Source organism: Falco punctatus (genome assembly GCF_963210335.1).
Source record: "Falco punctatus genome assembly, chromosome: 7".
Taxonomy (NCBI): Eukaryota; Metazoa; Chordata; class Aves; order Falconiformes; family Falconidae; genus Falco; species Falco punctatus.
In genome coordinates, this window is record NC_137587.1 from 57,556,996 (window position 1) to 57,584,681 (window position 27,686).

The following is a 27,686-nucleotide window of genomic DNA, read 5'->3' on the forward strand; positions in this document are numbered from 1 at the left end:
GCAGCCAAGAGATTGTTGGTGGTGGCGGAACAGAGAGAAAAGGACCCCTCTCTGGTAGTACCGGAGCGTCACAACACACAGAAGTTTATAATGCAGCCTGTACTGAAACCAATGTGTTCTGAAAAGGATTCTGTTCCCCTTCTGATGACTGCAGCACCTGTGGTGGGTTGACCTTGTCCAGATGTCAGCCGCCCACCCAGCCGCTCTCTCACTCCCCTCCTCAACAGGACAGGGGAGAAAATAAGGTGTAAAATCTCGTGGGTCAGGATAAAGACAGGGAGATCACTTTACCAGTTACTACCATGGGCAAAACAGACTTGTTTGGGGGAAAATTAATTTCTCCCTTATTAAAAATAGAGTTGAATGATGAGAAGCAAAGCCAAAAATACTTCCCCTCCCGCCCCCCTGGCTCACTTCCTTGCCTCACCCGCAACTCCTCTACCTCCTCCGACCCTGAGCTTCTCCGAGGAGCTCAGCTGGGCCATGCAGTGGGACCGCTGGGGTACCAGCTGTGTCGGGCACAGGGCAGTGCCACCCACTCCTCACAGAGGTGGCCCCTGCAGCCCCCCGCTACCAAACCCTGGAGGTGTAAACCCAGGAGGAAGTGTGCACAAGGCAGCTGAGCAGGGTGAGCAAAGCCAGCAGCCAGCGGGGAGAGGTGCCAGGTGTGCACGAGCAAGCAGGGCCTCCGCACCCACACAAAGCGCTGCCACCAAGCCAGGCACCATCTTTCCAGCCAGGGCATCATAGCAATGACAAAAAATCAAATGTGATTGCAAAATAGTGGCCAACAGCGAGTCCCTTCCTAAGGCAAGGCAGAGCTCAGCAGGGCTGAGAAGGGAGAAGGCTGCAGCGCTGGACCCCACGTGGGTGGGAAAGGAGAGAGGGATTTCAGCAGGGATAGCCAAGTCAGCCCCCTGCTTGCGGCCTGAAGCCCAGCTGCTATTGCAGAACCTGAGAAACAATTGTCAGTAGAGAACTTCCAGCAGAAATAAATGAATAAATATATAAATACAATTAGTGTATATTTGCGTCCTCATCCCCGCACAAGTATTGCTTTCCTCTCTAGCAGTTCCCTCCCTTGCTTGCAGAGGAACCTGTACCTGGAGAAGGGCACGGTGATTTCCTGAGCAGGTTATGCTTGCAGATAAGCCGCAAAGTAATTTCTCTTCTATATGCTTTAGCTTCCGTTTATTTGCGAGGGGAATATCTAGATTCTGAACTTGGGTTAGAACTACCCAGGTCATCAATTTAGTGGCTTTTTGGTTGTTTTTTTTTTTCTTCAGTGAAAACGATGGTAAAACAAATTCAGACTAAACACTATGTTGCAACTGCCCGAAGATGAGATTTTAATAAACAATAGCGGCCAAACAGAGGCTGCATTAAAAAAAAAAAAGCTTAAATTTATATTTAGGTTTCAAATGTAAAGCCAACTCTCTCTGATGTTGGCTGAGAAAAGGAGCATTCTGAAAAGTCATCGTTGCAAAACTGCAACGACGCCAAACCGCGATGTCTCGTTCGCGCCGCAGTCAGAGCCGAGGGCTTTTGCTGGTGAACTCGGCGGCGGCCGGTCCCGCTCCCGCTCCGGCGGTGCTGCGCGGCCGGCGGCCCCGGGGGCAGCTCGGCGGGACCCTGCGCTCCGCGGGCGCCCGGCGAGCGGGAAAGTTCCGCGGGGCGCAGGGCGGGCGCAGCGGGGCGCTTTGCGGAGCGGAACCGCCGCCTGACGCCCTCCCGCCGCCGAGCCCGCCGGCTCCCGTACCGAGTGCTGGGGCGCTCCCCGGCGCCGGCTGCAGCCGGGGCGGGAGGCGGCTCGGGCGGCCGCCGCGCTCCCCGTTACGGCCACTGCCCCCCGGCGGAGCAGGGCTGCGACACGGCCGGGGAGGCCGCTGGGCACAAAGGCGGGGGGGGGCGGGCGGGGACACAAACAGGCCGGGAAGCCCCGGGGGGGCACGGCGGGGGGGGGGGGGGCACAGCGGGGCGGGGCGGGCGGGCAGGTGCGCGGGGCGGGCGGGGCCGCGGCGGACAATGGGGCGCGCGGGGCGGGGGCAGGCGCAGGTGCGGCGCGGGCGGGGCGGGGTGTGGAGCGCGGCCGCGCGGGCGGGGCGGGGCGGGGCGGGGCGGGGCGGGGCGGGATGCCGGCCGCCCGGCCCAGCCCAACCCAGCCCGGCCCGGCCCAGCCCAGCCCGGCCCCGCCAGCCGCCGAGTTCGCTGCACCGCCAGCCGCGCCCGGAGCCGCGCTCTGCCCTGCCGGAACCCCCAGTAAGTGCTGCCCGCCCGCCGCCTCCGGGCGCCGCGGAGCCGGCTCCAGCCGCCCCCCATCACCACCCCGCCGTGCCGCGGAGCTGTGCGGGGCGGGTCTCGCCTCCCGCCCATTGTTTGCGGCGCCCCAGGCCGGGGGGGCCGGGAGGTGAGATGGGGCCGCGCCGGGGCGGGCTGAGGGGGGCGGCTGAGGGGGCCGTGGGTGTGGGCGCCAGCCCCGGGCTGGGGGGCTGCTGAGGGGCTGCGGCGGGGCCCGCCGGTGCGCGTCTCCCCGCCGGGCACTTGGGGCGTTTTGGACCCGGTTGGCGCTGGGGCTGCCGTTGCCGTTGATTCTTCTCAGGTGTTTCTACTTTCCAACCACCCTCCCCGCCGGAGGCTCGGCCCTTTCTGCTGGGTGGGCTGAGGGGATGTTTATTTATTTGGGCAAGATGTGTTACCCCCCTCCCGGTCGCCTTAGAGTGAGGGGCATGCCGGTCAGGGCTCCGTAGCACTCGCCGTTCCCTTTGGAGCGGGCGCCCAGTGAGCGGGGCCCGGCGCCGAGGGGCGGCTGCGCTCCCGCCGGCCGGCACCCGCGCCCCGGCCCCGCCGCTCCCTGCCCGCGCCCCCGCCGGGCCCCCGCCTCAGCTGCGCCGGGGAGCGACGGTGCGAAATATCTCGTGTGGGAACCGGTGCGACCCGTGGCCCTGAGCCGCTCGTCTGCATCGAGCGGTGCTGGGCGTTAATCTCAGTGGACCCGACGTACCTGACCGCCTTGAATGCTTTTTGTCTGATGGTCCTTGATGGACTCGCTAAGTGCGCTGCTCGGCTGAGGCTTGGAGTTTTCTAGCCCCCGGGAGCAATGCGTTCTGTGAACACCGCTGCCTGTCGTGGAGTTTTGATTTCAAAGGGAAAATCCACGATACGGAGCTGGTGTTGTGATTGTGAAAAGTGATACCTAATTTCTTTGAAGAAAGGAGAAATCCTGAAATGATTTATAGAATGGAATATAAGGTTTTTGCAGGAATAAAACATTAGCATTATCTATCATTAATATAGCCATTTATTCCCTCTCTGTTGTAGTAGCAATTTGTTTTCATTTTCCATTTTTATTGCCCTTTCCATAATGATTTTCTATTGATTTAATTCCTTCTCTTTTTTGTCACTATGGATGTTGGTCCCTAATCCAATTCTTGACAGCATTTGCAACTACAGTTCAGTTTATGCCCTCATCTTAGGGAAAAGGAAAAAAAAATCATATGGGCAGTGCCATTATTCATTTCACAACTTTGAATGTGTAGGATTCATGCAATATTTGATCCCTTTATTGTTTGTTTTGTGATCTCTTTCAAATGTTAATGTAACTTGGCCCATTCCAGGCAGATCTTGATTGAGAAGGTGAAATAAAAATGCATTGGCTGTCTAAAACGATTGCTATAGCCACTTCCATTGTGTGTTCTCCAATTACAATATGATGAGAGTTGTAAGTCTTGTGTACCTCTTCTCCTGCCCACCCCCACCACTCACCCACCCCTTATATTTTTCCTCTTCACCTAAATATTTAGTAATCAGGAAGCCCATTTTTCACATAAGTCAAATGTAGTTAAATATGTTGCTAAAACAGGATTGCTATGATTCCCCCCCCCTTCCCTAAAGAAAACAAAAAAAGGTGTTAAGATGTCTATAAGGAAAGATTTAATAGGCAGTGGAGAACCAGAAATATCTTTCTTTTGGAAAAGAACCCTTGCTAATGTTTATTGAATTTGCTCGTCTGCATGAAGAAAAGAACTGTTGTTTTGTTATCTAGCAGCTGTAGGAAGATTGACAGCTACAAATTGCAAATCTATGAAGGATCTGTCCATGATACAATTTTTAGTTCATTTAGATCGTTATCCTGCACATCTTATCATTTTCAAAATTATATAAACAAGATCAGTAAGTTTGTGGAGAAGATATAAATGCAGTGAATATACTGTAAAGATTTTGAAGCTCTTTGGGATAATTAGCAGAGCATGGTCTTGCCTGAAATATGACATTAATACAGTTAATTTAAATTCAGATATGAACACACCATTGTAAACATTGTACTGTAGAACACAAATACATATTTTGAAACATGCTAGCTCTGTCAGAAGAACATTAAGTGTAATAGTCTTTTTGTTAAGATAAAGAGAACATCATTGATGTCGTGGCGTGCTTTGCATTTTTAAACAGAATCTAATGAATTACAAACATTCATTATGCTACAAGCAATTGCTGAAACTTCTCAGGACCCCAAAATAGAGAGTTATTTGTATACTGATAGTTGCATGTTTTCTGATTATGGTTTCACTGTAAGAACAGAAATAAATAAAAAAACTGTTGTTCTGAAATGAATTCTCTGCTAGCTCCAAATCTTTTGCTGGTCTACTTCTATCTTGTAAATTTATGTTTAAATACCTCAGTGTGTTTAGGTTATGGAACTTTCTGTTGGGAAGTGTGGGAAAGCTTTGGGAGGGAGCTGGGAGCAATCTTTGTTGGATCTTGGAAGAGTTAAGGGCATATAATCTGCTGCAGAAGGTCAGGTTTACCAAATCTCTGAGAGAGAAGGTAGCTGAAACTTTCAAAGGTCAAAAAGAGCGATGTGCTAATTTTAAAGGACATCTTGTATAAATATTACTTATCTTAACATGTCAAGATGCAAAAAGAAGGAATTCTTCATCTGTGTTTTTATCTAAACTTACCTTTCTTAAACGTGATATTCGTGATATTTGTAATGCAGTTACTGTTCTTCTAATGCTGTTTCGTTCTGGGTGGGCTGGAGAGCAAACCAGTGGAAATGGGACGTATTTATAGGCCCAAGCCAACTTGCAACTTTTGAATGCCTCGGTTTATGACTGTTCTTGGCACTGCGCGTTGTGGACTATCACTTTCGGATAAGTGACTGCTTTGAGACGTGGGGTTTGGAGTTCAGGTTCGTTTTACCTGCCGTTTGGTTCCCATGTGTGCATGGTGGAGCTCCTCACTGCTGTCTGCCTTGACCACCAGTGTGCAGGTTGACGTGCCTACGGTCCAAAAGGCTGATTGCCTTGGGCAGGTATGGATAAAGCTAGGTGGTTCCTTTGGGAATGTAGGTGGAGTAGGAGGCTGACATCCTCTGCTCTTCACCAAGGATAGGTACTGAGAATTTATTGCTGAACTCCGCTGCTATTTACAACTGTTTTGAATTTGGTTTTATATACTGTCTCGTAATCCTTTATCTTGAAGAATTAAGTCCTGCCATGGCACTGTATTTTTAAATTAACTCAGACCTGAGTGGATTCGAAATGCAGGGGACCTTTTTATAAGTGACAATGCTAATGACAGATGACAAAATACAGGGGCTGGAAAATATATACCAGTTGTTTCACTAATGGGAGCTCACCTTTCAGTGTCTCTGACCTTTTTTCAGTGAGGTTAGCTTCTACTGAATCTACCCTGCCTGTTCTGTTAGGTTGTAATTCCCTTTAAAAAGTCAACTTTTGCCTTTCTTTATTCTGTCACTTCTGGTTTTGATCATCTTCCCTCGCATCCCAGAAATATTTTGTATTCATTAATCCTTACCTTTCCCACTGATATACCACTTCTGTCTCCCTTAGTGTATCCAGAGAAAACAATTCCTTCTACTCCAACTGTTTGGTTTGCTCACTAGCTCTAAGATCTCTTTACACCTACAACTTTTTCTCCCACTTCAAAGCTAGTCATGACAATGTGACAGCACACATTTTCTTTCTCCAGCTGTAACATGTATCTAGTATTATGTTTCTGAACTTGAATTTTCATGCCACTAACAGTGCACATGATGTTGTCCCTGTGAAGAGTTCATCCTGACAAGCAGTACTACTATGAAAATGGATGATCTATCCATGTTCTTGAAAGCCAGCAGAAGTGATGCTTAAGGACTTGCATTCTGGTGTGTGAGAGAGGAGAACCATTGTGCAAATCATCCAAGAAATGTATGTGATCCAAATTTTGTTAAAAAAGTTAACTAACAGACTGCTGATGGATTCTATTTGCTCCTTAGAACAAAAAGAAACAGTCTTGACTCAACAGCCCATGCCCCTTTTCGTTGCTAGTCTTCTAAGGCTGGGAATTCTCTCTTGAGATCTGTTCCTTTCTACAGAGTTTAGATTTTGTTGACAAAATGTTTTAGAAGGCTCTTCGTGAGAGCCTGAAGTACAGAATTCTACTTTATTGCAGCTTCTGTAGAAACAAGCAGTCTAGCCCTGTGTTTTCTTCATGGGTGGTATCTTGCTAGTCCATCATGGGGAATATTTATTGTAATTCCAATACTAGCCAAATTTGCAAAATCTACTTTAAAAATGCTTTAACTTCATTTATTTGTTGGTGTGGGGTAAGGAAGTGAGTGAGTTCTTGATGTATGATGGAAGTGCCCAGTACAGAGTCAGATGAGGCTAACCTGAGAATGTCAGATCATAAAGTTCAGCCTTTTTGAATTGTGTTGAGGTGGGGGAGACCCACTTATACTTGGCCATTCCAAGGAAGTATTACTTTTTTCACTTTCCTGTAATTTGGGAAACAGGTGAATGAACCTGTTTAAGGCTGCAAAATTTAAAAGAAAAATCGTCTTTGGAAGGAAGGGAAACCAACCATTTTACAAAGTGAAAGATCAAGATGGAAAATTTTAGCTATAAATGAGAAATTACACAAATGTTATTAGCTTGAGTATATTATGGGCTTACAGTACAAAGTCTAATGAAGTGATCAGTCCCTCTGTTTCATAAAAGACAAAAATTGAAAAAATCCCAGTATATGAACAAGTCAGTCAAGTATCCAAAACTTTTCAAAACTAGAACTTGTTTCCAGACAGTCTCTAACTAGATCTCTTAGTTATATGATTACTTTTTTCAAAAAAAATCTGTGAAGCGCCCAAATCGAGAGATCTTTGAGTTACCCAATATCCATCCTGTTCTGCATGTCACACACACGCACCGTTTACTGATTATTGTGACCCTGCTATGAGATCAGAAGTTTAATAGTCAAATATATTTTCTTACTGTATGTCACAGCTTTTTAATGTGTTTTTCAGAGTAGCAATACCACCTGGGCTCCTTTTGATACCCTGTAGCAGGTGCAAGCATTAAACCTTCTGCAGGTTGGACCCTGGGCTGTCATACTGGTCACTGAATAACTGAGGAACATGCAATTAGCAGTCCTGTCTGTTAAGCTTGGATCAAGGGCTATTCTTTGCATTTCTATTGTAGACACAAGATCAGAATCAGTTCTCTGGAGCAACTTCCAGTTGCATTTATCAGTGAAGTCTTCCTTCAGTCTTCTGTCTCGTTCACGGGAAACCTCTCAGGTTTTACTACAAAAAAAGGGTTTGGGTTTGTATATAATATTTTTTTTTCCACTTGCTGCCTAAGTCTTCATTATATTTAGACAAGACTAAGCAGGCTGAAACTACCAGCAGACTTGTTATTCCCAGCTTGTGAATATGTCACGCTACAATTCATTGTTTTTAAGTGGGTTTTTTATGCTGCTTTGTGTTAATACCTTCCTATGCTGTTAAAAGAGACAAAGGGATTGTGTCTGCTTCCTTTAGTCTGTGAGCAATGTTTGAACCTTTGGATCACTAGGCAGGTTTGTGCCACCTGAACTAACGAAGTGTTAAGGAAAAGAGCTGGCTCTGCTTGAACTCTGTTAGTGGAGAACATGGTACGTACTTTGCCAGATCTATTATTATTCCCATGTTATATACATTTTTTCCCAGCAATCTTGAATCCCATTCAAGTCTGGAAGAGTTTTCCAGTTCATTCATCTAAGGTCACATCCTGGTGACTGAACATCTTCCACAGCCACATGTTCTGTGCTCTGGTACTCCACATAAATCTGACCTGTTTTCTCATTCCAGAGTTTTCCACTGTTCACCTTCTTCATCCTGGTTTTGTTTTACATTCCTAGACTACTTCTCCAGACATCGTGTCCGGTCACCGATTTCTTCAAACAGCCCCCTCCATCCTCTACAGGTTCACTGATCTCAGTATTTCTTTATTGCTCTCATTTTCACTTCCCACATGACCTCACCTGTCTGCTCTACAGTCTCCTTACTCCTATTCTATTCTGGTGGAAAGTCAACTCTCTTTCCCATTTGAAAACTAACAAAACCCTGCTCTTTCTCCAAATCGGTTGAGGTTGTGAGGAGAACAGCTTTACCTGCTCGTTTCCTAGGTGCCCAAAACTGTGCTGGCTCCACCATATTAAAAAAAATAAATAAATTTAAAAAAATCTGGGGAGAGTTTTGCCGTGTCCCTGAACATGTAAGATAAAATACACTGAGCACATGCTGAATTTCCAGAGAACACAGCTGTTAAACTCTAAACCTCTACAGAGAATTTCACACACTTATAGACAAGCTTCTCTTCTTCCATGTGAAGAATTTGTCTCTGTCATTAGGACACATTAGAAATGTTACTGTTTCGATCAAATGTCAAGTCCTTCCACCGATGCAGGAAAACCTTCAGATTTTCTCAGGTAAAATAAGACTTGTCCATGTTAAAGCATTTCCATTTTCTCTTAGTAAACTATACACAGCCAACTGAAATTTTGATAAAGCATTTATTGAAAAGGCATAAGGAAAAGGTTTTCTCTCCCCCGCCCCCCCCCCCCCCCCCCCCCGTGTAAAATGTCAGCATAATGACATTTGTACAGAACTATACCTGGCTGTACTTATAACTGCACCCTGTAACGGGGAATGTTGGGCAGCCTGAGGTAGGCACTAAGCTGCCAGCCTACCTTTGACACATTGGGGGTAGTCTGGAATATTTTTTCTGTGTGCAGACCTGCAGGCCTGCTGGTACATGCCTATTCTTGCACTGTGTGACACTGCATTGATACGAAAGCCAGTTAAGTAAGAAAAACAATGTGAATTAATGCAAGCGGAGTGCTCTACTACTAGGTCTTTTCCGTATGGTGTAGTTCAAGACCTCAGTACACCTGTGAGTGTCTTGGAAGACAGAGCTTACTACATCTGTGGGTATACAACTAGCGTGTCTACAAGGGTACGGGTGTGAGAAGATACATGATAATGTTGTCATCAGATTTCGGTAGCAATTCAACCTAAGATGACTGCATTACTCACAACTGGAAGAGATGTATATGTTGATGGATAGATGCAGAGAGTGAAAGAGATTGGTATGTACGTAGGTATTTATCTGCTTGAAATTAAGACGGAGTGAAGATAAAATGCAGTTAAATCTTAAAGCGCTACAATCTGAGATGTAACACTGTTCTGCAAATGTTTTACCCTGTAGAAATGTTCACATGGTTCAGCTTATTATCTTTGAGTATGGACTTTCTAAAGGCAGCAATTAATTGCCAAATGAGGATTTATCTTGTTATCCTTTCAGTTGTTTTAAAAAAATAATTTATAATTTAATTTTATATATGATGAGAGGAAATACGTGATTTTTATGGGGCTTTTTGCTTCATTTAAACAGTAAAGGTAGAACTCTTCTTACCTGCATTATTTGGTGTGCTGTGAGCATCTAACAGACATACTCACACAGAAATTGTTGAAAATGTTACCACTTTGCTTTCTGGCAGACGGTCTATAATCCAGTTTGTCAAAAGAATTTTCTTGATTGCCTTGCAGCATATGCAAAGTACTTCAAAATGTCATAATTACCTCTCTGAGGGGGGGGGGGGGGGGGGGGCAGAAGATATGCAAAAGAAAACAGGCAAAAATTCAGCTTTCTGTACTTAGTATAAAGAAAATGGTACTGTACAAAGGCAGCACGAAAGACGTAACAGAAATGTTATAATGCAAGCAATCAAGTCCTTAAAAAATGCTGAATAGTGCTTGTACCATTAGGGCCAGGGGGGAAGCCACAGACTGTTGTGTAAAATATTGAACATGTATTTGTTTTTATTTAACAAGCTAAACTTAAGCTACCAAATGCACTTACTGTCTGACTTTCACTTGAATATAAATATTTGTTGTCAATTCTGCAGGACTTACAAATGCGGGATGCTTGCTGAAGTCGATGGTTATCTCTCTGCCTCTAAGTCCACTGTTAAAAATTGCTTTAAAGATCAAAAATAATGTAACTTCTACTACTGTGATATTTAATTTATTTTAGAATGCATGTAAACAATTGCAATCCTTGGCTTTCTACAGAATTTACAACTTCCACTGACTTTGTTACCTACACAGAAGCAGCCAGAAATGTTTTTCCTATGTGCTGTCATGTTTGGGTTATAGGTAGTCTTAAGCTATTGTTTCTTCTAGACTAATGTTCTTCTTACCAAAATCATGCCTACAATATTTGTCAAGAATCTGTGGAGGGCAAAGATATAAACTCTTAGCAAACACACAAGGTTTCACAGAGGACTGAGAAAACACTTTGCAAGATTCATGGTATGAATTAAGCTGCTAGTTGATTAGCTTTTGCAGCTATTTTTCCAACTGCTCAAGAAAGGCCAATGTGTGGTACAATAAATCTAGAGATCTTAGAGGCTGATATTCCTGTATCTGAGCTTCTTTATTTCTAAAATGTCAGTAGTGCTTATAAATCAGAAGATTCTGCTTGGTATTCTGGGCAGTGTGCCTTTCGAGCCAGGCTAGAGGAAGCACCATGATTGTTGCCTTTTGGCTGAAACCCTGAGAATTGTCTGGAGGAAAAATCCTTTTATGTGGGAAAAGACCACCTCGGTTTGTTGCCAGGAGGTGTCACTACAGCTCAGGAGGAACTTTTTTGTCTCTTGAGACATGCTAATAGTTCCACGGTCTCATAGAAGTGCTGGTGTCATCAGGTGCAATAATGCACTGCCCTTTATCGTATGTCTGAGGAAGATGCTGAAATTGTGCAGTCTACTAGTGAATGTATGGATGAGTAAAGACATGATGCTAATGTGTGCTGAAAGTGTTGCCCCTCAAAAATACCCTTACTACACCTGATACTGGAATATGCACACAGCGTGGTATGTGGACAGCCTTCCTTTGGGGAATGAGTGCTTATAGAGAGCCATCTGATGCAGTCATTTGTGCTCCCTTGGTCCTATTCATCTCTCGGGGTTATAGCAGAATCTCAGCAATCACTGATCAAACGTATTACGCGAGAATTAGCGTGGCAAAATATCTGTTGAAAACCATGAGGGTGAAGGTGTCACTCTGATGGAGCCAGGAGTAGGTTTGGGAATCATATCCTTAAATGCTACTGATACCACTCTTTCAAAACAATTTAAATAATTTATTTTAATGCATGAAGAAGCTTTTTATTCTCAATCAGTTTTGCACAGCATATTATATGTATTTTATACAGCCTGCTAATGAGCTGAAGACTTGTTAATTATATGTGTGTGGAATGGCATAGCTGCTGAATTATGCACATTATTTTTTCTTTACAACAAAGCCTTCTTAACTATATCTACCCTGGTTGAAAATGTACACCTTGCATTGCTATTACTAACTTGTCTGCTGTCACTTCGTTAATCATCAGTCTTAGAGTTTTGGTAGTATGAAGAGTCAATCTGAAAGCTGGAAGTGTTGGATGGGCTATAAAAACATGCACTATTTAAAAGCAGCTTCTTGTGTTGCATAAAACAGCTGTTGGGAATTTTATATTCCCTGAAATAAAAGGAGAAAAATTTAATAAAGGAGTGTAAAATCTGTAATGGTTCACTTCATTTTCTTTCTGGTTTGTAATTCATTAGAGTTTTCCTATTTAATATTGTCCTCCTCATGTGGAAAAACAAACAACGAAAAAAACCTGAACAACCCAAACTGATGTTATATGTGTTATTTACAACAAAATGTTCTATTAGAGATCCACGTTGGGAGAATTTGAATCTAAGTAGATAGGTGCATTGTTTCCTGAATTTATTACCCTTACAAAGAATATAAAATGTAATGGTAAAACTGATCAGCTGTTTCTTACCTTGGATAATTCCAGAAAGCTACAAAAATTTGCAATGCTGGTGATACCAGTTACTTACTAAACAGCATGTTCTTATGTAAACTTGATGTCTGGTATAGAATTTAAATCATTATGTGGAAATAAGATTTTCAAAATCCCTGTGTCTTTTACTATGAATTATTCATATTAATGAATACTGATATCTCGCTCAGTATGTGTTGAATGGGGATGATGATTAATTTACATATGTTGGAGGTCATTCTCATGGATCGTGGATGATGAAAGCAAACTGGTATACCTTTGCTTTTTATTGGGAGCTCTAACCTCCACTCATATTTACGCTGTGAGGTTGCTGTTAAAGCCTGGCCATGCAGCACTCTTTAGTGTACGTGTGAGATCAGAACAATACGAGTGTATCTTAAGCTTCCATTGGTGAAAGATGTGCCAAAAAAACCCCAGTGAAAACCTGTACAGAAAACTTACAAAACCACGTTAGTTGGACTTCAGGCATCTCTGTCGCTTCTCAGTCTGCCCTTGGTGCTTTCAAGTTTCAGTCTGACACTTAAAGGGAGGGGTAGTTTTGATTTAGGAGCCTTGGGTGGATGGAGATCAGCTTATGTTAGCAGTTTTCTCAAGTCAGCATCACGCTACCTGTGTCGGAAGCTTCAGATACTCTGGGCTTGCTGCTTGAGTGTGTCCCCCTTAAAGAGCACTTTGATTTACCATGCTCTGTACTCCCCAAGCTGGGGGTTTGCCCCAGGCTGATGAAAGACTTGTGCATTTCTGCAGGTGCCGTTGGAAAGCAGAGGTGGTTTAAACCAGGACTTCCATCATGTTGAAAATTATGAACTTAATGTTATGATTGCAGCAGGACCGGTAGGCTGAGCAGCTGAACTGCTTTTCAGAGGCAAATGCTGGTGTTTTCAAAAAAACCCAAAGCCAAACACCCAACAAAACAAACAAAACTGCCCAAACCCAACAAACACCTCAACAAAAAACCTGTTTTCAGTTTGGAAAAAGTTGGGCTTTTTTTTTTTTTCTTCCTCCCCTGAGTATAATTCTGTTGTAAAAGTGAAAGATTTGTGGAAATAGGTAGCAAAAAGTCACTTTTAAAATTTCTGAAACTTTGTGGGGGAAAGAGAGGGTAAGAAAAGTAAAGCTTTAATAGTAATATTATACATGTAGTAGGAACCACAGCTTTATTTGGTATCTTGTATTTTGGGATTCATTGGTTTAGATGAAGTATATGGCTAAAAGATGCAGGAGAAAGTCATTAGACCATCTTGGTTACAAGCCCTGGCACATAAATAAGTTTTTCCTCTAACAAACAAAGTATTTGTAATTCCGTCACTTGAAAACCTGACCAGAAATTGTGTGTGTTCACACTCGGCTGCATTAGTGGACTTCACACTGAGGGTCTGCTATGTTTTTCTCTAGTTATTGGGTATTTTTTGTGATCCATAAGCAACTTCAGAAAAGTTGCAGTGTCAGACTATGTGCATCTTGGACACGTAGTCATGAGGATAGGAACAGGTCCAAAGAAAAAAAGTAATCCTGAAGTAGCTTGAAGGCTTCTTCAGTCTTTGTTGTTGTTTATGCAGAGAGTGTTTGAGAGATTTAATTTGTTGCACTAACATCAGCTTGTTTCAAATAAGCCATGAAATGACTATTAGATAGATTATCAGCCTTAAAGGATTATATGCATCTTTCGTCTTAGGTACTGCCGCAGTATAAACACAATAACCATAATCAGCTTAGTTAAGTTCAAGCAGGTGGTCTAAAGGGAGAAGTGCATTTTCCTGTGATTGTATAGACAGTGAGGGAAATTGCTTAGAGGCATTTTGAGGTTTTATGCTCTAGGTAACTAGGGTTGTTTTGTTTTTCTGGATATTCTTTAACCTACTGGTTTCATGACATGAGCTGGACTTGAAGAACTTCAATTTTCTTTTCTGCTTTGTAAAGGAGAGTGGTGCATCGTGGCGAGATGGTGGGTATATTTCCCTTCTCTACCTAGTTGATGACCTTGCAGTCTTTCAAGTTTTATTAATGAAAACAAATTCTGCCCCCACCCCCACTGCCCATACAGAGTATTATTATTTCTCTTCTTTCTTCTGAAAGGTAGTAGTACCTTCGGTGGCATGGATGTGGAAAGTGGTGACAGCAGTAGAGCTGAGCTGGTGGCTTTCAGTGGCTGCTTTGTGTTCTCCCTTGGGCTGGCTGGCTGCTGCAGAGCCAGTGGGCCGCTGAGTGTTACTCAGGCGTGTAGCATCTTTGTAGTGGAGGGTTAGGTCCAAAATAACTTTAAAGCACTGCATGTTTCCCAGTAATTGGGATTTGCCCTTCCATAACAGACACATTTTATTTTCCTCAGGTTGTTAAATGTCTAAATAAGTTTGTTTCTTTGAAATAAATTATTTGCTTTACTGGCTATTTGTATTAGTAAATGTATATACCAAGTTCTTAAAGGGATAGTGATGCTATGGCAAAATTTTTTATACCTGTAAGAAATAACTGTAAGAACAAAAAAGGAAAATGGTGCTGTACAATTACTTGTGGAGGTTCTGGGACTGAATGAGTTATTTTTAAGTATTTCATTACAGGACTTAATTAACTGCTTGCCAAGCTTTGTAGATTGATGTCAATTGTTCGTAAACAATTTGTTGTATAATTTATTGTACTGTATTGGAGAAAATTCATGTGACCAAGAAAGTGTCTGAGGTAAGCAATCATTTCTGTCATCATTTAAAAATATTTTCCTTTCTGCAGAATTCCTTTGGGTGTTTTCTATGGCAGGTATAAAACCATGATAGCTTTAATTTTGTTGAAAAGTATTGTTAATAACATTTATGGCAAAGTGCTATAATATATGGCTACAGAAGTAAACATGTAAAAGAGTCTTAAGACTTTGAAATAAAGCCATAGGAGCTATGGTTAACTGGAGATTTTTAAAAAGCCTTTTTGGTTTTTTTTTGGTTTTTTTTTTGTTGTGTTTGGTTTTTTTTTTATAATGGTATAAACCTAGTTTAGAAAACTGCATGGAAACCCCTTGACCTACAGATCAAAAAAGTAAAGGCATGAGGTGCTGTAGTACTAAACACTGCTACAGTTGACCAGATCAGTGTTCTGGGGCAGGGAATGGAGGAAGGAATGATAAGGCAGCCTAAAAGGCTGTTGCACAGCCTCCAGGGAAGATGGTCTTTCCTAGGTATAGCTAAAAATGTCTTTTTTTTTTTTTTTTTTTTAACCCCCTGTGTTCAGAGGAAAGCTTGTGCAATTTGCATTTCTTGAATGCTCACTTTTCCTAATTTATGACCAGATAATTTGTTTCTACATCATGTGGCTTTGTTTGGGACAACACTTGGAAGACTATTCAAGTTTGAATATTAAACTCCGCACAAAGTAAGTTTCGAAGTAAGGAGCCCAGGAAGAATGAATAGTACACTATAAAAAGCCCCTTTGTATGCCTGAAGTCTCTATATATGGCAACAAGATTATTTACTACAATATTATGAGTGAATTGATTGATTTCATCTGGCCAAGATGAAAGTACATTTAGGACAGTGCATTTTCAGACTTTTTGCCATGACCTTGTTTTTGATTCTTCTTTATGGATTGTCCAGATAGAGGTGTCAACATAGTGTTATATTGCAGAGAGTGACGATACTTAAGAAATGCGGGGGGGGGGCGGGGAATAAATTTCCCCGTGCTGTGCCACGAATAAATTGTAAGCAGAATAAGCAAGAGACTGATTCCTCTTGAATTGTGGTTGAAGGAGGGCATTTCATCCTTCTGTCTCATGTAAATCTAATTGGATTTTTTGGAAGTGAGATGATATTTACCCTCAAAACTCTGCACTAGCTTTCCTCATTGCGATAGGTTTTGCTTATAATAATGCAGAACATACTGTATGTTTCGCACAGATTGATCTGCTGCGAACAGAGTGGAGACATACATTAGTGAGACAATGTAAAGATTTCACACTTCCACTGCTTCTGTAGTGCTTGTGTTTGAGATAAATGACAGACTCCAGGACACCAATTCTCCTCCTCATTTGCACTTTCTCTAGGCACCAAGAAAAAGATTTGGAAGCCTAGACATAGACATCTAATGCCATTTTAGATGCTTTGGGTACCAGAGACATCTGTCAGGGCTAGCAGGTGTGACAGATGACTTAATGCCGCCTTTAGCAGCAGTTGAAAGCCACGTGGGATACCCTCAGGCATCTAAAACAGCACCAGATTTCTATGTTCAGGTACCTGCATTGCTGCTTAATGCTCTCATGTAAAATGAAGTAACTCGGGTAAAGATGATTCAAACAATTGTGTAGGTTTGTTTGTGTTTTAAGAAATTGCTTGGGGTAATTTGGTAGTGAAAGTTAGTGATAAAAGTAAGAGTTAAGCTAAAGTTCCTTTTGTATCAGTTCAGATGGCTTTAAAAATTTCTTGTAGTACAACCTCTATGCAAATTTGAAATTGTATACCAAGTGAGGTAGAATTTTTGAATGATTGGTTACAAAGCTCTAGATAGTTGCTCATATTAAACTTGGTGCATATTGAACTAATAAAGTTGCTGCTTTTAAGCTAACCAGTGTCAAATTCACATTGCTAGCTTCAGGGAGATTTCCAGCATTTTGAATAGAAAATTACTGTTTCCATCTAACTGGTGCCATTGTGAAGATAAGACTGTAGTTTGTCCAGCACAACGTTGTGGTCACACAGAGCCTTTGACCAGGGGTATGCATGGAAGTGAAGCTGTATCACTGGCAGTGCTCCTGCTTTGCTGTTAGAAGTGCCTTCACCCACCCAGACTGGTACCTGTACGCTGCTGTCATCCTTCAGCTTTTATCACAGACAAAACTGCAGGGACTGGGAGAACTGGGATGCAAGTTCTCTCATGCAGCAGATGAGAAATACAGAACCTATCTGCCACCTCAAAGACTGTGCCTTGGACGCACTGTTGTTTTAGAAGTAACAGTAGCATTTCTTATTTTATGGTGTTTGGTAACCAGGTAATATAGATATTTAAATAGATTCAATAAATGCTAAATAACAATGTTCTGGAAGTTGTAGTTACCCATTGAGCTCTATGGTCAAAAAGAAATTTTGAGAGTTCCAGTATTACATTATGTATTTACATTCTCCATAGTCAAGGTATAGTTAAACAGTAAGGCACAACAGGCATTAATCCCTTTGAAATATACTCCTGATGTCAGAGGTATTGTTGGGAATGAGCTGAAGGGCGTGTTACTTCAGCTACCTGAGTGGTACAGTAATCTTTCATGAATTCGTTACCTGGGGCGTCTCATTGCTATTGATAAATGGTTAATTTAAATAAATAAAATCCTCAAGGAGTTGGTCTTCAATTTACAGGGGATTTTAACCGAAGTTTGACATCACTGGTAGCTGGTAAGGAAAACTATATTTATGTGCTGCATTCTGAAGATGTTTGCTTCATTCATCTGGAGTCTAGCCTGTGACGTGGTCATAGCTACCAGAACTATAGAAACTTCAAAGTATGTGTACAACTGCAGTCAGTAGTCTAAGTAACTTTTCCTGTACCTGCTATCCATAATTTATTGTAAACAAAGCCAGAAATAATTTATGCTTTAGAAACAGCTATGGTGAAAACCACAATGCAGTGCAAGCCAAACTTTTTTTAGAAAGATGGAAAACAAATTATGTGAACAACTTTTTTAATAGCACTTGACGCTCTCCAGTATGGAACATCTAGTTAAGCAGTGCATTATTAACAAAGTGCACGAAGAGCAAACAAAAGCAGGAGCAGACTTCTTGTTTCTTTCTTCCTTTTTTTTTTTTTTTTTTTGTCTAATGCAATCTCAGTTATTGCAAGATGTTTCTATTTTAAAATATGAGAGTGTATATATTCATAGGTTTCAACATCTGTTCTTTTCCAATTGTTTTTTTACCAGCTATTCTTAAATATTTCAGAGAAAACCCAAGGGCTTATTAAAATTAGTAAAAAAGCTTATTTTTTTGCAGGGCACACAAGATGTTATCTCTGAAGAAATATTAGTGAATTACTACTTTCCCTTGACTGTAATGATTTTATAATTATACTTTGTCATAAAGGAAATCTACACAGGATAACTGTTTCAGTCTTTTCTGGGTAAAAGCTAATCTTGTCCTGGAATGTGGACAGATGGAAATAAGCATTGTAAGCATTAGTTATGACTGTTTCTTTGCAAAACCTAGTTGTTTTTTTTTTTTTATCTTGATTTTTATTTTGAGGATGAAAAAAACAAATACACACCACCACCACACCAAAAACACAAAAATCCATACACATTCCACCATGTTTTGGTTGTTACCTGTATGGTGATAAACTGGAGAATAATGACATAGAGTACTTTTGTAGGCTGGAAGTGATGACTGCAAAATTGACATGGAAAAATAATGTGGTGTTATGAGATTTCACAATTAAGAAGCGGGCAAGAATGCATTGACTTGTTATACATTCATTTTCTTATGAAGTAGTATCTTGCCAGATGTGGACTTGGGAAGGGTCTTTTCTGTTAGGACCACTGGGACCTTTTTCTTCTCACCTTTCTTGTGGGGTACAATCTGTTTCCCAGAGCTGTTTCAAATATTTAATTGGTTGTTTGCACGTGAGTATAAAATACAGACAAAGCCTTTGGTTTCTTCCATATAGTGGTGTTACTGACGCTTTGGGTTTTAGTGCTACAAATCTCATTTTTGCTTTAGGATTAAGTTATCTGTAGAGTATTTTGTCGTAAGCAAAGAGGCTGGGGAAGGGGTCCCCTTGTGGAACTGGCTTGATAATGTCTGTTAGAAGCTGTGTGCAAGCCTATGAATTCACAGTTAACTTCTCATTCTGCTTTTGTACTATAGTGCTCCAAGCATTTCATAAATGTGATTTTTAAAGTATCCTGCAATACTGTGCCCCTCGTAAATGCAAAGAACGCAAGATAGAAGTTTTCACATTAAATCTAATGGCAGACAGAAATGTCTAAAAACTTGCAATATCTCATAATGAATGGCTAATCCAAAATTGTTAAACGAGAACAAAATGTGTTCCTTACCCTTCTCAGTAAACAGCTGACTGAAGTATAAGAATTTATATATCGTCCTTAAACTTATTTATTTAAGCTCAGCTAGAAGCCGATACTGTCTTGCGATTTATTTATTTAAATATCTAATCCTCTCTGAGCCCTTCTAAGCTCTTGGTTGCAAGTGTCTCCTGTAGCAAGCTCCACAAGTTAGTCATGCACTGTGCAAAAATACTGTATTCCCTTAACTGTACGTTTTTGCCTTCCAGACTTGTCTGAGAAAAATGCCTGACTTAGCTCTTCTGTATAATTTATTGTTCTGCATAGCTTTATTATATCAGATATTGTGAATTATCTCGTGGAAACTAGACATTCTTAGTCTTTTAAAGCCTTCTTCCATGCTCGTCATCATTTTCATTGCCCATCCCTAGACCTCCTCAATGATTTCTAGTGTTTACTTGTGTAATTGCCTTATCATATTTTCAATGTTTATTCTATTTCTCGGTGTACCAATACTTTTTCCCCTGTGTGTTTGCAGTTCATATTGAAACCAATATGTAAGCAAGACTATGTAGGAGATGGTTCAGTGCCATTTGCTAGAACTTCCTTCAAAAAATGGTTTAAAACCCCATGTGTGGCAAGCTCTGCTGCCTTCTTGGATCTTCCTTGCTCTCTTTTGCTTCTGATTTGGGCCAGGACCCAAAAGCATTTACTCCAGTGCAGGAGGAGGGAGCTAACCCTTGATTCCTGACTCCTAGACTCTGGGGGTTCACTGGCAAGCCCACCCCAGTGTGGTGTGGCAGCTGCATGTAAGTTGGCGTACTGCTCAGGAGCTATCAACAGGGACTTTGCTAGTCTGGTTTCTCTGCTTTCTCCTGCTCATAAACCCATTGTGAACTACCTCAAGGACTTAAAAGTATGGAAAATTGGTACTTGCAAAAAAAAAAATAAAAAAAAAATATTGGGTTATCCTTCCTTGTTTGTGTCTCTGAACTGGCGTTGCTCCAGAGGTCATGCCAGGGGAGAGCTGAATGACTGTATTGATAACAGCTAGTTGCAAAAGCTGGCTTGCATTGTCCAGCTGCACCCAAAGAGCAGTCCAGATTGTTCCTTCTGGAGTGTCTTGCCTTGTGTTTGAGCTTATTAATTTGCTATAGTAGTTTGTGTTACAATTTACAACGTCTGCTTTAGAGAGGCAGGGCAATTCATTATGTCGCTCTGCCTTCATCTCTTTTTGCTTTGGTAACCGCACCCTGGGATACTTAGGAAGGGAAGGGCATGGTAGCACGTTTCCTAGGGTCTGGGTAGTAAACCAGAAAACGGGCTAGATCATTAAAATCTGTGTGCCTTCGCCCACTGACTGTGGTTTGTTTGTTTGTTTTGTTTTGTTGTTTTTTTTGGTTTACCGTCACTCTTTCCAGAACAAGAATGTAACATAAGTTGGTCCTGTTCCTTTGGTGTGGTTCAGACCTTCCAAATCCTCTCTGAGCTGCTTAAGTAGCAGAATTAATACTTGTAAAATTTAAAATACTTCGTCTTTCAGGAACCAGATAAGTGGCAGAATTTTATTATAGACTCTACCCAAGACCTGATTAAAGCCAGCCAATTGCATGGCTGCAGAGACTCTTTGAGAGGATAAGCAGTGGAATCAGTTTTATATTAAGCATAGAACCCACATTTCAGTAAACTAGAAGGGCTTTTTTTGTAGCTGGTGTGTGTGTGAAGTGAGTTCAAAATAATTACAAATAAAGACTGCTGTAGCATATATGCTGACGCATGTCAAATTAATCCTTTAAACTGGTCAAGGGCTATTAAATTTTTTCTCCACTTTCCAAATCAGATATTTCAGAAAGAAAAAACATAAAAGGATACATTTTTGAAAGTAATTAGCCATAGCTTGCAGTGCTAGCTATTTGCTTTTCTTAAGCAAGCTCTAATGCATTTACCCACACCTGATGATATTACAGGTGCTGAAGGAACTTATGAGGAATTCACATATTAAGTGCTTGAGTGGTGAGAAGTTTTGAAGCATTTAAAAAAGAGGAAATGTAAGAAGTGAAAGATGCCTGAGGATTTTTACAAATACGTGGATGCAGGCTTCTTACACAATCTATCCTGTAGTGTTCCAATGTTGTTTAACTATAGAATGAATAACTTTGTGTGCTGCTCAAGAGACATGAGTTTGTAAGAAATAAATCTTATTATGGCATGATGCTGCCCTTTCTAAAATTGACTTTAAGATCCAAGATACTATGTGTTGTTCCTGCTGTAAATGTAAAAATACTGTTTGATCTTCATATTTTGACAGAGGTACTATTATTCAACAGTTTCTTTAAGTATGTGTGTAACTGTATATACAAACAAGAAAAATCTGAAGAATAGTTGTGAATAATGTGCTAGAGGCTTTCTTTTGAGTTTGTCATTGCAATATTTATTGTAGGGTATATATATAAGTGCTTTCAGCCTTTGAGTATGAATCTTCCATATTGTGAGTAACTATCTGAACTGTGTTTTATTTTGTACACGTATGTGTATATAGTTTCAGTCTTATGGAGAAAAGGATGAAAGTCTTATTTGAAACACAGAATAAACTCGTATTTCTTCCATGTGGCAAGAATGAATGTTAAGGGGTAAAGGGGAGCCATAGCTGAAGTAGGGGAATAAATATTCTGTTTTGCTAACTTGGTGCACAGATCTGCCCTTTCTCATGACTACTTAACTCACTGCAGAAATAGCTTATGTGGTCTCCAGGACCTACGTAACACATACACTCTGGTAACAGAGGGTGAAAATTCAGTGATCAACATGCAACACCATGGACGGCTTGGAAATGTAATGCTTCTTGTGTGTGCAGGTCTTGAACTTTTTTAATCAGACTTCCATAGTACTTGCTGATCTGCTAAAGGACTAATAAAAATAATTTAGATCCTAGACTAAACTGTGGAAATTGCAGTCATACACTTTGCATGCAATCAATAGGTGCCTTTCAACATTTCCTCTGTTACTGGAAGCGAGTGTGCAGTATAACACGGTTCCAACTCCTCTGCTTAGAGATTACCCCCAGTACAAGCTAGTAAGGAAGCACATTTATAGAGGAAGGCAGCTGAATACAAAGAGGTTACAGGTGTATTATAAGGTCAGTGGTTATCTGTGAGAAACACTGCATAGCATCTGGACTATAGCATGCTTCATGTCCTCCTTTAGAAGAAAATTATACATTAAATGCTGAGGTAATACCTGAAGACAGCAGATCAAAGTCATTATTGATGTAAGCAGATACAATCCCACTGACATGTCCATTGTGAGCTGCAGGTTTGAGGCTTGGTATTAACTGTAAAAGGAGCAAATAAAGGCAGGTGAGCAGGATGGCACATGAAATTGATTTTCGACAAGCGAAAAACTGCTCATACTGGAAGGACTTAATGTACATGCTGATTCTTTCTCTTCAGCCTCACACAGCGCAATGCTCTACCATCAGCTTTCTTTCAGGTGATAAATCATTTTGAGGTCTCATCTACTTACTGACTTCTGGTGTATGTGGAATAAGGTAGCAGAATCTGTCCCTGGTAAACCTAATTATATCTCTCTGTGACTGTGAGAAATCATCTCTTTGTCTCAGAAAAGATTGCTTGTATCTAAGACAACCCTGTGAAGCCACAGAAATCCTGGGGAGGGCAGGGAGAAACAAGCTTGCGTGCAGAAGCATAACGCTGCCATTTTAAGGAATTTGCCCAACCGCTTAAGGAAGGAGAGAGGCACTGGCAAGTCTCAGTGTTTGTGTCTCCTGCTTGTTCTCACAGAAACTTGGAAGCATCCAGATATTGACAGAAACCTATGACCAAATGTCTCCTGTTCCAAGGAACTGTTCAGCAAATGTGAATTTCAGGAAAGTGTAGGTCTTCATTGAAAAAACAGTTAATGTGCCATAAATCACTTTGGTTGCATTTGCTAAATAAATCCCATGCTACTCTATAGCATAGAATATAAAAATCAGAGTGGAGATCTTAATTTTAAGGAGAAGGGCAAAACTGACTTCAATTGGGTCGTTTTTCACACTGAATCTCTAGGGTGCTAGAAAGGGAGAAAATTAGTTTCTAGGGAAAAAAAGCCCACACCCAAAGGAGGTACTGAATTTGGAGCTGATGGTGATCCCATCTTAGTGTTTTAACAATTGCTGGAGTTCTCTGATACATTTTCTTCTCTGTTTTCTAGACACTTTTTCCTTTTTTTTTTTACTGCCTTTGGCCCTGTCAGTGCATTGTATTGAGTGCAGTCTGATGGTTTTGCATAACTTGCATGTTTGTTTATTGATTAAAATTGAAGTTGAGTTAAAATCCAACAGCACAGATTAAAACATAGTATCTTAAATTATTAAAATGGATTTTTTTTTTATCAAGACTTAGCTTTATCTCATGTCTTACCTATCTGTCAGTTGTGCTAATGCTCCCACTATCAGCCATCACATGCATGATCTTTGGTCTACCGTTGTGGAAGAAAATTATTAGATTCAAGGGACAAAATGAACAGGTTAATATTTTCAAAACAATTGTCAATTTTTCACATTAGGTGCAAATTAGAAGAAATATTTTCGTAAGCAGATCTTCTAATAGGAGCTATATTAATAATGAGAGATAATTTAACACCATGACTGCACAAGCAGAAAAAGCCTTTGAAAAGGTCTGAAATTATGACTGTGACTGAATAAACCCATTAATTCCTTACACGTTTCTGTTCTCATTCCCAGCAATTGAAATGAAAATATGCAACTTTTTTAATAATAAAGATAGATGTGCTGTTGTATCGTGGTACATACATGGTTGTCTATGGTTTTAGATGAGAAACAAGTATGTATTCTGTCATGGATGTTTTGCTTACAGAAATCCCCTTTATTGGTCATGTTTCAGGTTCATTGTGCTGAAAAAACTTAATAAAATCAGAGTAAATAATTAAAAAGTTAAAAAAGCATAACATCTTGTTGATTTCTGATGTGCAATGTGGAAACAGAAGTAAAGCTACTGAAGCATTACAGCTTTTGTTGTACTGTTGATCAGACTATTCTTGCATGTTTTTAGATGTGCCAGTATAACATTGGAGAAGTCACTCTAAATATATACCTGAGAGGTGCTGCTGTGCTATGTTGATTTGTCACTTTTTTTTTTAAAAAAAAAATTCTTTGTAGAGAAATTCTGTCATTAGGTAGTGGACGAGAGAGGATAGATCTTGCTTTTAAAAACAACAGAGCTGGTGAATTGCTGGGGCTGGATTTGCAATGAAAGAGTAGGGGTAGATAGAGACCTGTAACCAGTTCCCCAATCCTTTGTTGTCCATTTCTGACCTGCTTTAACAGACCCAAGGTCCTAAATGACTCTGCATACTTTGGGTCTGTGTTGCTACTCTCTAGCCTAGCTATTCTTTCATAGTGTAATGAGGGGGAAAAGTCTAGTACAGCCTTTTCTTATTGCTGCTTATAGCAATTTTACAAATGAATAGAAATTCCTCTCTTGAGCTCCCCTGCCACACCAATACTGAAATATCTGATAAAAGAAGTTGCCTGAATACGAATAAATTTGATATGATGGGGGAAGAAAATAGAGAACAAGAAGGAATATTTCAAGGGGAGAAATGAGGTATAGGGGAGCAAAGGAGACAGAAGGAAAAGATTAAAAAGTTTACAACTGAGGAAGAGAAAATAAGGTGATAATAGGAGGTGATGCACTTTTTAAAGAGACGTAGGAAAAATTCTACACTGTAACCTGTGAAATGAAGGAAGGCAAGGAAAAAAGAGAAATTGAAAGAGGATGGTCATTTCAGTCTCTCGAACTAATAACTTCTCAACCTATTAATGTCAAAGAAATCAGAGAAAACATAGAAAAGACTTGCTGAGAAAGTGGCTGACAGCAATCAGGAAATTCAGAGTTAATGCTAACATTATCTCTGCTAGCTATTGTTCTAGTTCATTACTGGGGTGGCTTGCACTTGTTGTCCTAATCTTTAATACTAGGTGTAATAAGATGTATTTTTAATACAGGATGTATACAAGATGTATTGTGCTCAGAAATGGGAGACAGTACCCAAATTGGGACACCAGTTACTACTTTTATCATTTCCTGTTTAGACTTTGCTTCAGGTACTTTCAAATGAGAACTTCTGAAATCTTGGAATTAAACCTCTAGTTATTACACGTGATCCTTCAGACCTTGTGTAGGGAGTAATTCCTTTTCATTGTGTGTTCGATAGACACTTCCCTGCATATATAATAGAATGGGCCTGAATGAATGCATGTAGGCTTTTGCCCCAGGGAGAGCAACAAGGTTAGGCAGATGACTCTGAGTATGATCCTTTGTCTATTGACATTATTTTAAAACTTTTCTTCCTCAGGCTGTGGCAATGTGTACTAAATAAATGATAAACATCGTGGCTAACAAAGCACATGCTAAACACTTGAGCTACAGAGGCTTTTTCCCAGGTGTTTAAAAGGTTTGTGTGCATGAGTTATTTATTTGGGGGAAGGGGTTGATGGTGTTATCCTGTCACCAATTTTCTCAAACAACTGGTATTCAGGTACTCAGCAGTGGAGATGGATATTATCTAATTTATTTTAAAAATATTTTAAAATCACTACAATTCACTATTACACTGTGTCTGAACTATTCAGCTAGTGTCTTGATCAAAATGGGAGAAACAGCTGTTTTTCCAAGTAGCTGTACTGCTAGTCTTATACCTTAAGTCTTGTCACAACGATTTGTCGTGACAAAACATAAGACTGGTAGTGGTAAAAGTGCTAATTTCTTCTCTGATCAAACAGATATACTAACTGATGAAATACTCTGTAAGACTCTTCCAAAGGCCAGTTTTATTGCTTCTGATAAATCGAACATAAATAATCAGGGGCATAATCACATCTAGCAAACAACTTTTAATGGAAGTTGTGGGTGTCCTTATTTTTCTATGGATGCCAAACAATTAATATAATTTGCTCACTTGCAACTTTTAGAGCGATGAAGTTTCAGATGAAACAGTGGTAACCGTGTTGTCCTCATTCTGAAGCTGATCCGTTAAGCTGTCAGAGAAAGTCTGACAGGAGGGGTCACTTGAAGAAAGGGAGCATGTTGACCAGTTCAGGCTTGTGCTACTGGGAGAACCAGATATGAAAACGGAGCTGAAATGACTTCTGAGTCCAAAAGGACTGATTATTCCGCAGACTATGCCTTCCATGTTTTATGTATTGTGCTGTAAATATTTATTACTCTCATATTTTGTTTGTGGTTTCTAAACATAATGAGGTTTTGTCGTATAAGCAACCTCCCTGCTCTGCCAGCCCAAGACGAGACAGTGAGTGCAAAGGCAAGTGTCAGGAGAAACGCAGCCTGCCCATGATGTGACACTTTGTCTAATACATTGCCATGTTATTCCTGCAGAAGTTTGCTAATTAGTCATTAAAATAAAGTTACCCATACAGTCTTGTCTAAAATGTCACATGAATAACATCCATTCAGAACCAACAGACAAAGCTGATAATTTTAAGTTGTCTGCATAAAGTTGCATTATTTCATGTGGTGCCTTTCAACCTTCGTGCATAGTACATGCCCTTTTTTTGAGCAAGTGGCATGAACTAGTTTTTAAGTGGGGGAAACAGTCCTAGCGCTTCAGCGCTAGAGCGACAGGCCCACGTGTAGCCGGGGCTGCTATATAACCGTGTACCTTCCAAGTTCTGATACGTTTTACAGTCCTTGCTAGGTTGGGTGCAAGATTTGTATGGGGAAGCGACTGGGGCAATACCTTGAGTCAAGAACTCTGCTCTGGGTATGCTTAGGTTAGAAATAGATGGCATCCATTTTATATTGCCTCCTACTGTACCTTTAAAAAATGTTACTGAATTATTTTGTACGGTACTGTAAGCAAGTACGGCTTAGGAGGACCTGTGTACCAGCTTTGTGACCTGGCTGCAGAGAGACTCCGGCTGCGTAGAGGTCCAGTACCAAGTGCGTGGCGCCTACACTTCATGGAATTTCTTTCTGGTTTCAGTGCCATTTTTAACTGAATTAATAACCCGTTAACTTGCTGCAAGCTACAAACATTTGTAGTCTGCCCTAGGGGACAGACGTTTGGAGAGTGCCCAGTGTAACCTTTAGAGAGATGTTAACCTTAATTATTTGGCTGTTACTTGAAAAGACTTGTAGCCCACTGAGACCCAGTGGGCACCTCTATGTGAGTGGGCATGCAGGGGGGCCCTTGTGGCCAGCCAGGAGGTTCTTCCCTCCAGAGACTTGTGACTAAACCTCTTTCAGCGTTAACCTCCAGTGTCAGGGCTGTTGATGGCGCAGTGAGCTTCCACAGTCATCTCAACAAAGTCTTCATTTGTCACAGCTTTGTGTAGTTTGTTTTCCTGTGAGGAATTACGTGTGAAGTTCCTGTCTCCCAGCGCGAAGTTCAGCTGTTCTCTCAGTTGTCCCTTTACAGTGCTTGGCTGCCTGGCTGCATTTTATGGGTTGAGTATGGAGTAACTACTAGCTTCTGTTGTTCGTTGG

General features: G+C 41.1%; 1 protein-coding gene across 1 annotated transcript in view; it reads left to right on the forward strand.

Moving 5' to 3' along the window:
* Positions 1 to 2,185: 2,185 nt before the first annotated feature.
* Positions 2,186 to 27,686, forward strand: part of SEMA6D (semaphorin 6D) — a 226,878-nt gene continuing 201,377 nt past the window's right edge. Inside the window, exon 1 of the mRNA XM_080394657.1 lies at positions 2,186 to 2,259. The gene's annotated coding sequence lies outside the window, so the exon portion shown is untranslated. The remainder of the gene's footprint in view (positions 2,260 to 27,686) is intronic.